The 13,455-nt window shown below is 39.2% G+C and overlaps 1 non-coding gene across 1 annotated transcript; it reads right to left on the reverse strand.

Moving 5' to 3' along the window:
- Positions 1 to 12,200: 12,200 nt before the first annotated feature.
- LOC116086727 lies at positions 12,201 to 12,331 on the reverse strand. Its single transcript, XR_004117091.1, has one exon. It is a non-coding gene; the product is annotated as a small nucleolar RNA SNORA17 (small nucleolar RNA).
- Positions 12,332 to 13,455: the final 1,124 nt, after the last annotated feature.

The raw sequence follows: 13,455 nt of genomic DNA on the forward strand, positions 1-13,455 counted from the left end.
AGATTTGAGGTTCAAAAAACCCCACTGATAACAAACAGTCTTTCCAAATAGGGTTAGGAAACTGCTCCATAGCTGGATGCCAGGAAACAATCCAAATTGCTATCATCCTGGTATCTGTAATCCCATCTAAATATTATGATCTTTATATTTGTTTTCTCTTTGACCAGACAAAAGATTATTGTAGAAAATGGCCAGATGAATATAGGGGCTGCCAATATTGGTCTTGTCAGATACATATGCTAGGATCATGGATTAATCATTTCTTCTATCAACACCACAAGACACTCTTTTTCTACATACAAGACTCATGGGATCCCAGGTGGAAGACAGTAGTTGTTGGTAAGCTCTACTGTAAAAATCAGCCTGGGTCCCCAGTAAGTACCATCCATAGCCTGAGAAAATGTATCTCAATTGCCCAACCCCTGCTTATTGGAAAAGCAGGGGAGATAATCGAACACTCCTCTGATGTCCTTACCTCTTTGACATCACCTCTCATAAATGCCACTAACTTGTCTTTTCACCTTTTACTTCAGACCTTTATCTCAGCATACCAACTCCTTAATGTCACCAGACCTGGACGCTTTAAGGATTGCTGGTTATGTGTACCCCCTGAAACTAACTCACAATTGTCACTTACAGCATCTCCAGTGATATTGCCAAGTAACGTTACCTTACCCTTTGTCAGCTGCCCGGCTCCAATGTAGCCATGACTCCATACCTTATCTCTCTCCTTCTCTTTGGCATGCCAACCTGGTTTAAGGCCTCTGGGACTCATTCAGTGGGAATGCTGAGCTCCCTAGACTGCAATAGAACCATAACCCTTGATATATCATCTCTGTCACAATACCCTGCAATCCAAAACACGTCAATCCTTTGAGGCACTCAGGCGCATCATTGCCTACCTGCTAGCTGATCAGGAGTTTGCACATTAGTACTTCTTTTCCCTAAACTGGGAATAATCCAGGGAAATAAGCCCCTGCCAATCCCAGTTGTAGATATGATAGCTGTCAAACATAAGAAGTATGTCCATAGTCCAAGTTATGCCACTCTTGGTTGCTGCAGATATAGCCATAGATGTTGGTACTGGAGTTGCAGGGATAACGACTTCCATGACCCAATATAATACATTCACTTCCCAGTTCCAAAGTGATTTTCAAAAAAATGTCTGAAACTGTGCTTACTATCCAAAAACAGATCGATTCTTTGGCCACCATGGTGCTTCAGAACAGATGGGGACTAGATGTCCTGACAGCTAAAGAAGGTAGTCTTTGCCTGTTTCTCCAAGAAGAATGCTGTTTCTACGTCCACCAATCCGAGATAATAAGAAATAAAATCCAGGAGCTGCAGTCAGACATAAAAAATTTAAGGGACCATGAGACCTCTAGTTCTGGAATTTTTGAAAACCCCATATGGAAGTGGATACTCTCATTTGTAACTCCTTTCCTAGTCATCTTCCTGGTGTTATTATTTGCTCCCTGCCTCATTAATCTTGTTTCTACATTTCTTCAATGACAAATACAAAAAATTTCTAACCAAATGATCAGCTCCTGTTACAGGATTATCAGCCATTGCCCACAGATGAGCCATTGTCCACAGAGGAACCTGATGCAAACATTTACCAAGTGGATCCCAATGATGAAAGCCACCTACCCCCATTGACGATGCCCCTAGGCAGCAGGAAGTAGCTTAAGAGAGGCAACACCCTCTTTCCCTTTTCATCATTGGCTTCCCCTTCCCTTTTTCTTTCCTTCTTTTATAAAATCAAAAAGGGAGGTATGTTAGCACTAAGACCTCCAAAGCATGGGCAGTTCTCACAGACCTGTTGCCAGGACAACAGCCACCATATTCACAGAATCCATTGGGCTCACCTCCCACCATTACCTGTGGCCACTACATCAGAACCCATCTATATACTGGGAACATTCCTCCAGCTCTCTCTCTCCCTCCTCTCTCTCCACTGCTGCTCCCTCTCTACCTTTCATTTAAACCTCTTACACATGGAACTGTTTGGGCCTAATGTGTGGAATGTTCTGACATGACCAGCCATTCTAACACATCAATTATGCCAATAGCATTGGCATTTCAATTTTGCAAGAATAGTAAAATAATAAAAGCATAAATGTATATTTTTCTTCTTTGTCTATTGGTTAAATTATAACCATTGAATTTGGCTGTAAAGGAAAAGTCAATTTTTTAGTATTTTCTTATCTTTTTCCTCTGTTATATGAAAAAACAGGTAGAATTGGTAAGTTCATTCCAAATTATCAAATAATGATAAGAGAAACTAAGTCTCATTAAATATATGCTGATCGGCTTCTGTTTAGATTAACGTTTCCCCTCTGAAAACCCCCTATCCTCCTCTTACCCCTGCTAATCAACCTACCCACTCCCACTTCCTGGCCCTTGCATTTCCCTACACTGGGACATAGAACCTTCACAGGACGAAGGGCCTCTCCTCTTATTGATGACCAACAAGACCATCCTCTGGTACATATGCAGCTGGAGCCATGAGTCCAACTATGTGTACTCTTTGGTTGGTGATTTAGTACCTGGGAGCTCTGAGGGTACTGGTAAATTCATATTGTTGTTCCTCCTGTGGTGCTGATTTTACACTATCAGCGTTGGTAAGAAATAGCCTTTTGAATGTATTTACAATACATATATCATAAAATTTCAGGTATGAACTCTTATTTACTCTGGTTAGATTAATACACAATATATATATATATATATATATATATATATATATATATATATATATGAAATATTTTATTTAGGATGGAGAGGTGTCTCAGAATTTAAGAGATTTTGCTGTATGCAGATTTTTGGAGTTAAGTTACCAGCCAAAGTCAGGAGGCTAAATGTGACCTCCCCCAACCTCCAGCTGGCTGATCCAGACCTTGTCCTTGCCACAAGCAGCTAGCCCACCTAGGGTGGAGTCTTCCACCTTAGGTGAAGCTTATTTTTAAGCCAAGTCTGCAACTTCCCTAAAGGAACCACTCCTTGCTGAATTGCTTTGCCTAACTTCTGGACAAAACAACAAAATGCTAAAGAGGCCACAAGATCCTGGCATAGTAGAGGATGGGTCCCCTCCTTATATATTCTCAGACTCTGAAATACACATTGGTCCTTGATCAGAAATCTGTCTTGGTCTCATAATTTATTCTTTTCTTGCTGTCCTCCCATGTAGCCCCATCTTTCTATTCAGGAAACCTAGTTCATGTAGCTGGTGATGGCTACAGCTAAATATTGATTATAACTGGAGCTTCAGGCCATCTGTGCCCCCTTTCAGCCTCTGTGGACATACAAACACACAAACACATATATACATAAATACACTTAATTTCTAAAAAGTCTTATAAAAAGAAACATTACATTTTCCATATATGCATATTCAACTATGAAATAATATTTTGGAAAATAATTCAGAGAGAATACATCAAAACATGTTTTACATAGAAACTATATTTTTGCCTATAACAATTGGTAATTGAAGGGCTGGAGAATTTTAGAATTTTAAAATAAGAGCATTTAATAGAAATGTGTCAGTAGAATGTGTAATGTATAACCTTTACCTAAAAGGGCATGGAAAACGTCTGTAACAAGCCAAGAATGTAGACTAGCCAATTTCAGGAACCTGTTGACCACAAAGCCCCCCCACCCCCAGCTAGGTCCAAGAACAAAAAGCAGGATATAAACCATCTGGGTGGTTCTAGGGAATGATCAGCCATAAAGTGAATAACATTGACCAAACCACATTCTTGTGAATAATGAGTGTGTAGGATGTTTTCCTTATGACCCTGACTCAATCAGGGGTTGGGTCCTGTTAGAGTTTTCCACTGTTCTCTTGTTATGTGTCCTTGGTAACCCCCTTACTCCTCTAGTTTGTGGTTTTTCCCTTTAAATACCCCTTACTTCTTGTGCTCGGGGTTGAGCTCCTCTGCCCCTGGGTTGTGAGCTCATCCGCAGTATACTGCTTTCCCCTGAATAAACCTCATGCAGTTGCATCAAGTTCAGTCCCTCGCGAGTTATTAGGTGGTTGTGTCATCCCGAGACTTGAGTGAGGGCCTCCCTAGCTCTGGGGGTCTTTCAGTAATCAACAGATTTAGATATATTCAATAAATTTTTACTTTCCTTATTATGCTATATATTATGATATGAACCCTGGCTTCCCTTCTCCTGTTTCTTCTTGGTTTGTTAAATGTGTGTGTGTGTGTGTGTGTGTGTGTATGTGTGTGTGTGTGTGTGTGTGTGTATTAAATATTTAGCTTAATGAGGGGCATCTTTAAATCTTTGCACTGGAGTTAACAAAAATCTAATTACCTAGTGTTTACCTCTGGTATATTACTCAAAGAAAAACTTGTGGTGGGAACTTTATCAAGTTGACTACTGTACATTTTTAATAATACTAGCTGATTTTCATAGTTATTTTTAAATTAAGTTAAACTAGTCTTTCTCATACTTTTTCTCTCCAGACATTCCCCCATGGGGACCCCAGTGGAGGAGTTAGATGAAGAACTGAAAGAGCTGAAGGAGTTTGCAACCCCATAGGACTAAAAACATTGTCAACCAACCAGACCCCCCCAGAGCTCCCAGGGAATAAACCACCAACCAAGGAGTACACGTGGAAGGACCCATAGCTCCTGTTGCATAGGTAGCAGAGCATGGCCTTGTTAGGCTTCAATGGGAGAAGCTGTTGGTCCTGTGAATGTTTGATACCCCAATGTAGGGGAATGTGATGGAGAGGAGACAGGAGTGGGTAGGTGGGTGGGGGAGCACCCTTATAGAAGCAGGGAGAGGAGGTATGGGATAGGAGTTTTTGGAGAGGAAACCTAGAAAGGGGATAACATTTGAAATGTAAATAAATAAAATAACCAATAAAAAAGTTAAAAATAAAAAAAATTCCTTATTTATTTTTTAATTTTCCTTTTGGGATATTTATTTATTTATTTACTCACATATTATTATTTTTATGTATTTAGGTTGCATATCTCAGTCCCTCTCTTTCTTTGTCTCGCTCTCTGTCTCTGTCTCTCTCTGTCTCTCTCTGCCTCTGTCTCTCTCTGCCTCTGTGTGTGTGTGTGTGTGTGTAGTGTTTGTACATGTTTACATTCATTCCATGCTGCAATGATGAAGGTCAGAGGATGACTTACAGGAAGTCAGTACTCTCTTTCCACCATGTGAATTTCAGCAGATCTAAATTTGGTCATTAATGTTAATGGCTTGATACTGAGTAAGTGATCTCTCTTGATCATTTTTTGATTTGTAGCAGGGGTATATGACTTAGTTATTATACCTAATTGTTGCTTACTACAGTCATAGTCTATGCTGAAAGAAAAAATATATATACCAGCGAGCAGTTGGCTTACACAATATTTACTTTATACAACTCTGGAGGCTGGAGGTCCATAAACTTGGTTGGTTTCTCCTGATAATTCCATCTTTAGTGCACAAAGTACTTTTATCATCTTACCTTTCTAATGAATTCAGATCCCTAGTGTTTGAATGAACACAAGTTAGATTGGGTATACAGCTCCATATTTCCCAATTAAACTTCCTCAGTGCTTGATCTCCAATTACAATCATTGCTGAAGTAGTAGGATTTAGATTTTCAGCATATAAGTCTGGAAGAGGTACAATGATCCTGCAGACAATCCTTATAAACTATTCATAAGTTTTATAATGAGTTATAACAAAGATAAGCACTATTTAAAAATAGATTGTGTTGTTTTTATAATACTATATATTTTTCATTTGTTTCTTATTATAAAAATACTGTTATTTTTAATAGTATTTATTGGTGTGCTGGTATGTTTTCCTCACTTTGAAGTTTCTGTCCCTTGTTCTCTCTATGAAACTCTTCATAGTAGGTATTCTGTACATAGACTATCAGTGCACAATGCATATAAAGTGAGTGCTTTTTTTCTTAGAACAAGATATGAGGGTTTGTGGATGAAAACTAGAGATAAGTATTTAAGTAAACTTTGAGTTCATGTAAAAATCACACATAAAAAATATTTGATTTGTCTCATTTACTAAGATTTCTATAATTACACATAAAAGCAAATGGTGATGTAATTGGGGGTGAAATATGAGTATTGTATTAGATAATGACAAAAACTCATTAACCTGATGTTCTAGTCTTAAGGAATCTTCAATCTGAAGGATACACACATGAAAATGTTCATATTCATCAGGTGATTTTTTTTGTTTTTATTTGTTTGTTTTTGTTTTTCATCTCCTTTTCTTTTTCCATTTTATTTTATTTTATCCTATTATATTTTATTTGCTTATTACAGCCAGAAACCAAAAATTGTGGAGAGATACATTTCAGCATCCCTATCAAAATTTTTAAGAGTTCTCTTTGATAGCTTCCTTTTTGGCTGTTTCTTTTGGATGTCGGGGCAGTGGGGTTATCACAGAAACCTTCCATGTCCCTCTTTCTCAAATCTTGAGACTGCAGTCATCAATATCAGTGCAAAAGAAGCGTCCTTGTTCTTTACAATTAGATGGAGCTCAGGTCATGGGCTTACTTATGCTTTCTGGCAAGAGCATAAAAGCACAAATAGGCCCCATGATTGTAATAGGACCACAGACCCATACAAAGCCCTTGGAGGCTGCTAAGACAAGTGACATATTCTATTTTCTCTTCAACGTGACTGAAGAGTTCATTGCCCAGCCTTCAATTCCAGGACACCTATTCCAGGTTCAGTGGTGGAAGTACCCATTAATAAGTATTTGACCCAGGTTACCTCTGAAACCATATTTGGGTTTAAAGACTGGCTAAAATTAGTCAGGTATCATAATTATTAATAAGGTTTGCAACTGGTAAAATTGTCTATTGAACTGAAATGACACAGTTCATAGAATTGTTTCAGCAATTTGAATGAACTCCACATCATATATTTGCAAGTAACTGGTTACATTAGAGGTGAGGTGTAGCGCATTGATTGAGAGTACTTGCTCCATTCTTGGCCCATTCAAGGTAGCTCACAACAGCCAGTAACTTTTATCTCCACTGCATCTTGAAAATTCTTCAGACCCACATTGGTACCTGTACACATACACACATAAAGAAAAATAAAAACCTTTATAAAAGAAAATATATTAATAAACAAGATGTAATTTGGGGAGAAATAAAAACATAAGTACAGTTATCTTGAAATAATTATCTTGCATGAAGCTTCAATATTAAATGTATGCAAACTGAAATTAAGAAGCAGTTTTCTGCACATGATAAAATAATAAAAGGTTATTTGTGGCTAAAACAACATTCGTTTGTTTGCTTTCTGTTTTTATATACATGCATGTAGTTTCCTCTGGTTTCAGTAACTCTTAGGGACTGCTGTTTTAAGCAAGGTGATACATCGTGTCCTTTACGTTTCAGGGTCACTCCTCACCTATAATTTTATTTACTTTTCAGTGATTCCCACATAGATACTTAAAAATCGGATTTAAACTAGTGAACTTATTAATATCATCTTTCTTAATTTTGTTGAATATTTTATTTTTTTAAATGTGCTTAAGAATAATCACCTCTGAGCCACCTTTGAGCAAAGCAGATGGCATGATAAGTCATGAAGTGCTTGTCAGCTACCGGGAAACCAGTTACAAGAGCAAACACACACAGAAGCAGTAGTGTTGGATTATTGACATATCCCAGTGTCTCACTTGCCTATGTGCTTCACTAGTTTCTACATACTACAAATAACTTTTGAGCTATACTGAATACTCAAACATTAAGCTATATTTTTCTTTGATCATTGATAACACATCTTTCTCATCCTGTCTGTCATTTTAATTCTCTAGAGGTTTTTCTTCCTTTTTATCCACCAGAAACCTTCATCTTGACCCAGACTAGTGTTCCATCACCACTGACAAGCTAACCTTGGACATGAAGAATCAATACTACCTTTCATTTTGAAATTTTGCTCAAACTGGTTTCAATGACATTGGCTTTTCTCTTTTTCTCTTTCCAGATATAAAATTATACATTTTTGCCAATGATTTCTTATGAAAACTTTTATTTGATATTAAACATAAAAGGATAATTTAATGGAGGAAATATTGTATAGTATTTATTTTATATAAAAACACTGATAAATATTAATAATTTAAAACTCAAGGCACACAAATTATTTTTGAGTTTCATTTTACTTTCTTGTAGAACTTTTTAAAAAATTCCCCTTATTTATTGCCACAGTAAAGCATGTTTAGAAATAGTTTTCAGAAAATACATTGAACTTTTGAATTCTTTTGTTTTTTATTATTCTTTAATCCTTTTTTACAGTCCAGACTTTATCCCCCTCCCAGTCTGCCCCCTGACTGCTCCCCATCCCATACCTCAGATCATATAGCCGTATCCTACTATTTCTCCTTCCCCTTATAACTGTCCTCCACCCTTGTAACCTTTTCTTCAATAAAGAATCTCATTAACGTAGATGTACTGTGTCACAGTGCATTCCAAAGTAGACCCTTTCGTTCACACTTCTTTGTTTGCAAATGTTCATTGCAATGATTTGTTGGTCTGGTATGAGACCTCTGGTTTCTGCTCCTCTATAGATACTGGAACTTTGCTGTCCTCTCATATATTCTGTTTGTTCCAAGGGTCACAGAGATCCTGTGGTTTTGGATATTTAGGAACAACCTCTTCATGCATTACAGCAGTTCATAGACTGGATAGATGCTGGGGTAGGCCAATTAAAAGTTCTGTATCTGTTCATATCAGCCTTATTTATAATAGCCAGAAACTGGAAACAACCCAGTTGATGTCCCTCTGTTAATGTCCCTCAACAGAGGAGTGGATACAGAAATTGTGGTACATCTACACAATGGAGTACTACTAAGCTATTAAAAACAATAAATTTATGAAATTCTTAGGGAAATGGATGGATCTGGAGAATATCATCCTGAGTGAGGTAACACAATCACAAAAGAACACACATGGTATGCACTCTCTGATAAGTGGTTATTAGCCCAGATATTTGGAATACAGGAAGAACAACCCACAAACCACAAGAAACTCAAGAAGAAGGAAGACCAAAATGTGGACATTTCATTCCTTCTTAAAAGGGAGAACCAAAACCCACGGAAGGAGTTGCAGAGATTAACTATGGAGCAGAGACTGAAGGAAGGACAAGCCAGCCTAAATATAGCTATCACCTGAGAGGCTCTAACAGTACCTGACTAATACAGATGTAGAGACTCACAGCCATCCATTTAACTGAGTACAAGGTCCCCAATGAAGGAGTTAGAGAAAGGACCTATGGAGCTGAGGGGTTTGCAGCCCCTGAAGACGAACAACAATATGAACTAAGTAGTACCCTCAGAGCTCCCAGGGACGCAACCACCAACCAAGGACTGCACATGGAGGGGTCTGATAGTTCTGGCAGCATGTGTATAGTAGAGGGTTGCAAATTCAATCATCAATAGGAGGAGAGGATCTCGGCCCTGTGAAGGTTCTGTGCCCCAGTGTAGGGGAATGCCAGGGCCAGAAAGTGGGAGAGGGCGGGGTGGCAGGCATGGGGAGGGGGGAGGCAACAGGGGTTTGTTCTTGTTGTTTTTGTTTGTTTGTTTGTTTGTTTGGAGGGGAAACTGGGAAAGGAAAAATTTACATGTAAATAAAGAAAATATCTAAAAAAAAAAGAAAAAGTCCTGGATCTGGGTCTGAAAGGTATCTGAGCTGGTCAGACCCCCAACTCTCCCACTCTCATACCCTCAGAGCTGGCACATTGGAAACCCCACAACCAGGGACAGCCAGCTACACTCTGTTGCCCAGGCAAATAATAAAGGAGCAGGCCCACTTTTCCTGAGTGTTATAGCTGCTGAGAGACATAGCAAGTTCTCCCACTCTCATGACACCCAGAATCAGCTCACTGACGCATTCATACCACTGCCCAGAAGACAAGAGGCAGGGAGGCTCTCCTGGGTTCCCACACTTGGGGAGGCTAATAGGCAATCCTTACATCCAGAGCCAGCTCTATTGTACTGCCCATGCAAGTCTTCTCCTGACTGCTGTAGCAGGTGAGGGTCTGAGCCAGCTTTCCTCCCTGCCATAGGTGGCAAGGGGTGAGGGTGGGGAAGGGCATCTCTCTCATGCACACTCTGCCACATGGCAGACAAATTGTGAGGCCAACTTTCCCACACTCACAATCACACTCTTAGGGCAGGCTCACCTGTACACACACACACACACACACACACACACACACACACAGACACACACACACACACAGACACACACCCACCCAGAGTCAACTCTACTGTGCAGACTCATTTGGAGTAGATCTCTGCAGATCCATAAAGATGTACTGTCTTGCAGTGATGCTATATAGACAAATAGATGACTTACTTAAGTCTTAATGATGATCTTATAAGAATTCCTAAAATTATATCTGTGATTATTAAGCTCTTTTAAAACGGGACTGCTATTGGGTCTTTTTCTGATAGTCAAACCTGCAATGAGAATTCTACCAGTCTTCTGAGTGTCAGCAGTTAATTACCTTTAGATGGTAACCATACTTTCTCCTACTCAGAGCACATTTCAAGAGACTGTAAAACAATTAACCAAAGGTCATAAAAAGGGAACTAACGATTTATTAGAGATGTTAAGACAAGATAAAATACCAACTGGGTTTATCTATACAAAACTTCACTAATAACTTAGTTATCATTTTAAACCTTCAGTGAACCTTTGGAGCTGAGAAAGGTGATGGATGTTTAGCCAGAAAATTACACCTAATGGATATGCATGGAAACATTCGCTGTTGTAAATTTCTATTTCAATTTATGATTTGATTTTTTTTTTTGTGTGTGTGAACTTGTGATGTACTTTGTAATATGTGATCATGTATTCTGAAAGATGTATAAGTACTGAGGACAAAGAGATGAGGAGGACCTCGAGAGTAATTTTTTGCCTTTCCCCACTTAGAGGAGAAACCTTTTCCCTTTCCCCACTTAGGATCTTTTTGATTTTCCCCTTAGATTGCTTTCATAGGAAACTTTTTCCAACTAGGTAATAAATTCTATAATCACTTCTCTAAGTTTCTTCTCTTCCTGAGACTTCTGACTAGCAGACTGAAAGTTAGAGCCCAGCAGTTCCTGCTGAGAAAGAACAAAGGCTACATTGCTTAAGCCTCCTCAGTTAGGCTACAGGTGTTATTCGCCTAGGCCAGCAGTCTTTTACCCTCAGAAAGCACAAGAAATTTTGTAGGATTTTTGGAAGTAATCATCAGCTTTTCAGTACAATTAGAGAGCTAGAAAGCCCTAAACCCCCAGACTTTAAAGCCATCACCAGAATCCTACTCTCTGACTCCACTGCTTCCTTGCCTCAGGCTGGAAAGGAGGGTGGGGAATCCCTGCACTAGCTCTCTCATGCTTGTATCCTCAGGGATGGCTTACCTACAACTCCTGAAGTGTGCATGGCCTGTTCTCTTGTTTACTGCAGTTAGGTGTTGGTTAGCTCTCCTGCTCCCATGTCTCTGGGGCCAACTCCCCAACAACAGCCAAGTGAAGGGTGTAGCCAGCCCTGCATAGCCCTCTGACATCAACTTGTCCCCAGGGGACAGGCCAGACCAGGTATATTTGCCTGGCCTTTGGAGGGTAACAGACTCCTGCTAGTGCAGGGCCAGGACCCAGACATGGCCCCCAGTGGGTGCATAGGGCAACATCCCACCATGGTACCAGATTGTATCATTGTACTCATTAGAACAGAGTGTTCCTCACTAGTCTTGAATCTCCAGTTTTGCCTCTCTTCATTGTTTCTCCTCTCTTCTATTTCTCTACTACTTACTTGCTCCTCTTAGTGATGACTGTGGTCTCTTGAGTGTCTAGGGTCGACCCAGGTGTGATCTCAGGAGTACCATCCCCAGCTGATATACTTTGGAAGTGAGCAGGCATTATCTCAGGCATGCTCTGCCTCCAAACCCTACACAGCATGACACTGGTGGTCATCTCAGGCTAGCTTTCTGTCCATACCCCATGGCTCCAGTGTGGTGATCATTTTGGGTTTGCACCTTGCCTAGCGTACCCAAGTGGCCCTTTGTGAGTGTTTTCTGTCTCAGGCTCACTCTTTACTGGGGCCCTAATACCAGACCCATGCATGTTTATTCTAATCTCCTGCTTTCTCACCATCCTGGAAGCCCATCTCAGCCTGCTTGGTACCACACTAATTATTGTCTCACGCTCAGTTTTTTTCAGGGAATGTTAAACTAGTTACTTAAATGTTAATAGGTTAGAACACTGAGCATAGACATAGCTGCTCTCCTCTGTCTGCCACCTACTGATGCACATGCAACATAGTAACCACATGTTCAGTGCCTCTAAATGCAGAGCACACCATCATTCTTGATTGATTTCAAAACATATTTGATAATTTACTCTAATTTCCATATAATATTATGTTATATCCTCTTGTTTCAACTGGTTTTAAACACTTAACTCAGTGACTTTTGTTAACTATGTATTAATTCTAGAAATTTTATGTAATTTTGTTGAATATTTATCATTATATATTATTACTAGAAGTATAGTAATCAGTTTGATAGCTATGGTATATTTCTTCTCAAATTTTAATTATTTTCCTTCTAATCTATATTTCCCTGTAGTACTAGAAAATGAACTTAAAACTATGAATGAGAGATAACACTGGTCTATATTCTCAGGTCTTCCTTACCACAGTTATGGTTTACATTTTGAAATCTATTATTAGCATTTCATTCCATACTTTATTCTATCAATGCATAGGTATTTTAAAAATCTTTGTTCTCTAATTATTGTAATTCTGTTATGTATGTTCAGGCATTTTGTGTCTTCAACAGTTGTATTAGTCAGGGTTCTCTAGAGTCACAGAACTTCTGGTAGTCTCTATATAGTAAAGGAATTTATTGATGACTTACAGTCTGTAGTCCAACTCCCAACAATCAACTCCCAAAAATGGTCGGCAGCAGTTGTGAATGGAAGTCCAAGGATCCAGCAGTTGCTCAGTCCCACAAGGCAAGCAGATGAAGCAGAGAGCCTTCCTTCTTCCAATGTCCTTATATAGGTCTCCAGCAAAAGGTGTGGCCCAGATTAAAGGTGTGCGCCACCACACCTTTAATCCCAGATGACCTTACTTGAACTCGTAGATCTTCCAGTCTTAATCTTCTAGGATTCAGAGCCACTATGCCACCACACCTTTAATCCCAGATGATCTTAAACTCATAGATCTTTCTATCTTAATCCTCTGGGATTCATAGCCACTATACCTCCAGATCTCCATGCCAAGATTCAGGTTGGAAACTTGTATCTCTCAACCTCCAGATTAGGGCCAGGTGAGCCTTCTAATTCTGGATTGTAGTTCATTTCAGATATAGTCAAGTTGACAACCAGGAATAGCCACTACAACAATGAATTTCAAATAGAACAAAACAAAATAAACAAAAACCCTGAATACTAGTTCATATTTATCAGTTTAAG

The sequence above is a fragment of the Mastomys coucha genome, unplaced genomic scaffold, assembly GCF_008632895.1.
Source record: "Mastomys coucha isolate ucsf_1 unplaced genomic scaffold, UCSF_Mcou_1 pScaffold12, whole genome shotgun sequence".
NCBI classification, from domain to species: Eukaryota; Metazoa; Chordata; class Mammalia; order Rodentia; family Muridae; genus Mastomys; species Mastomys coucha.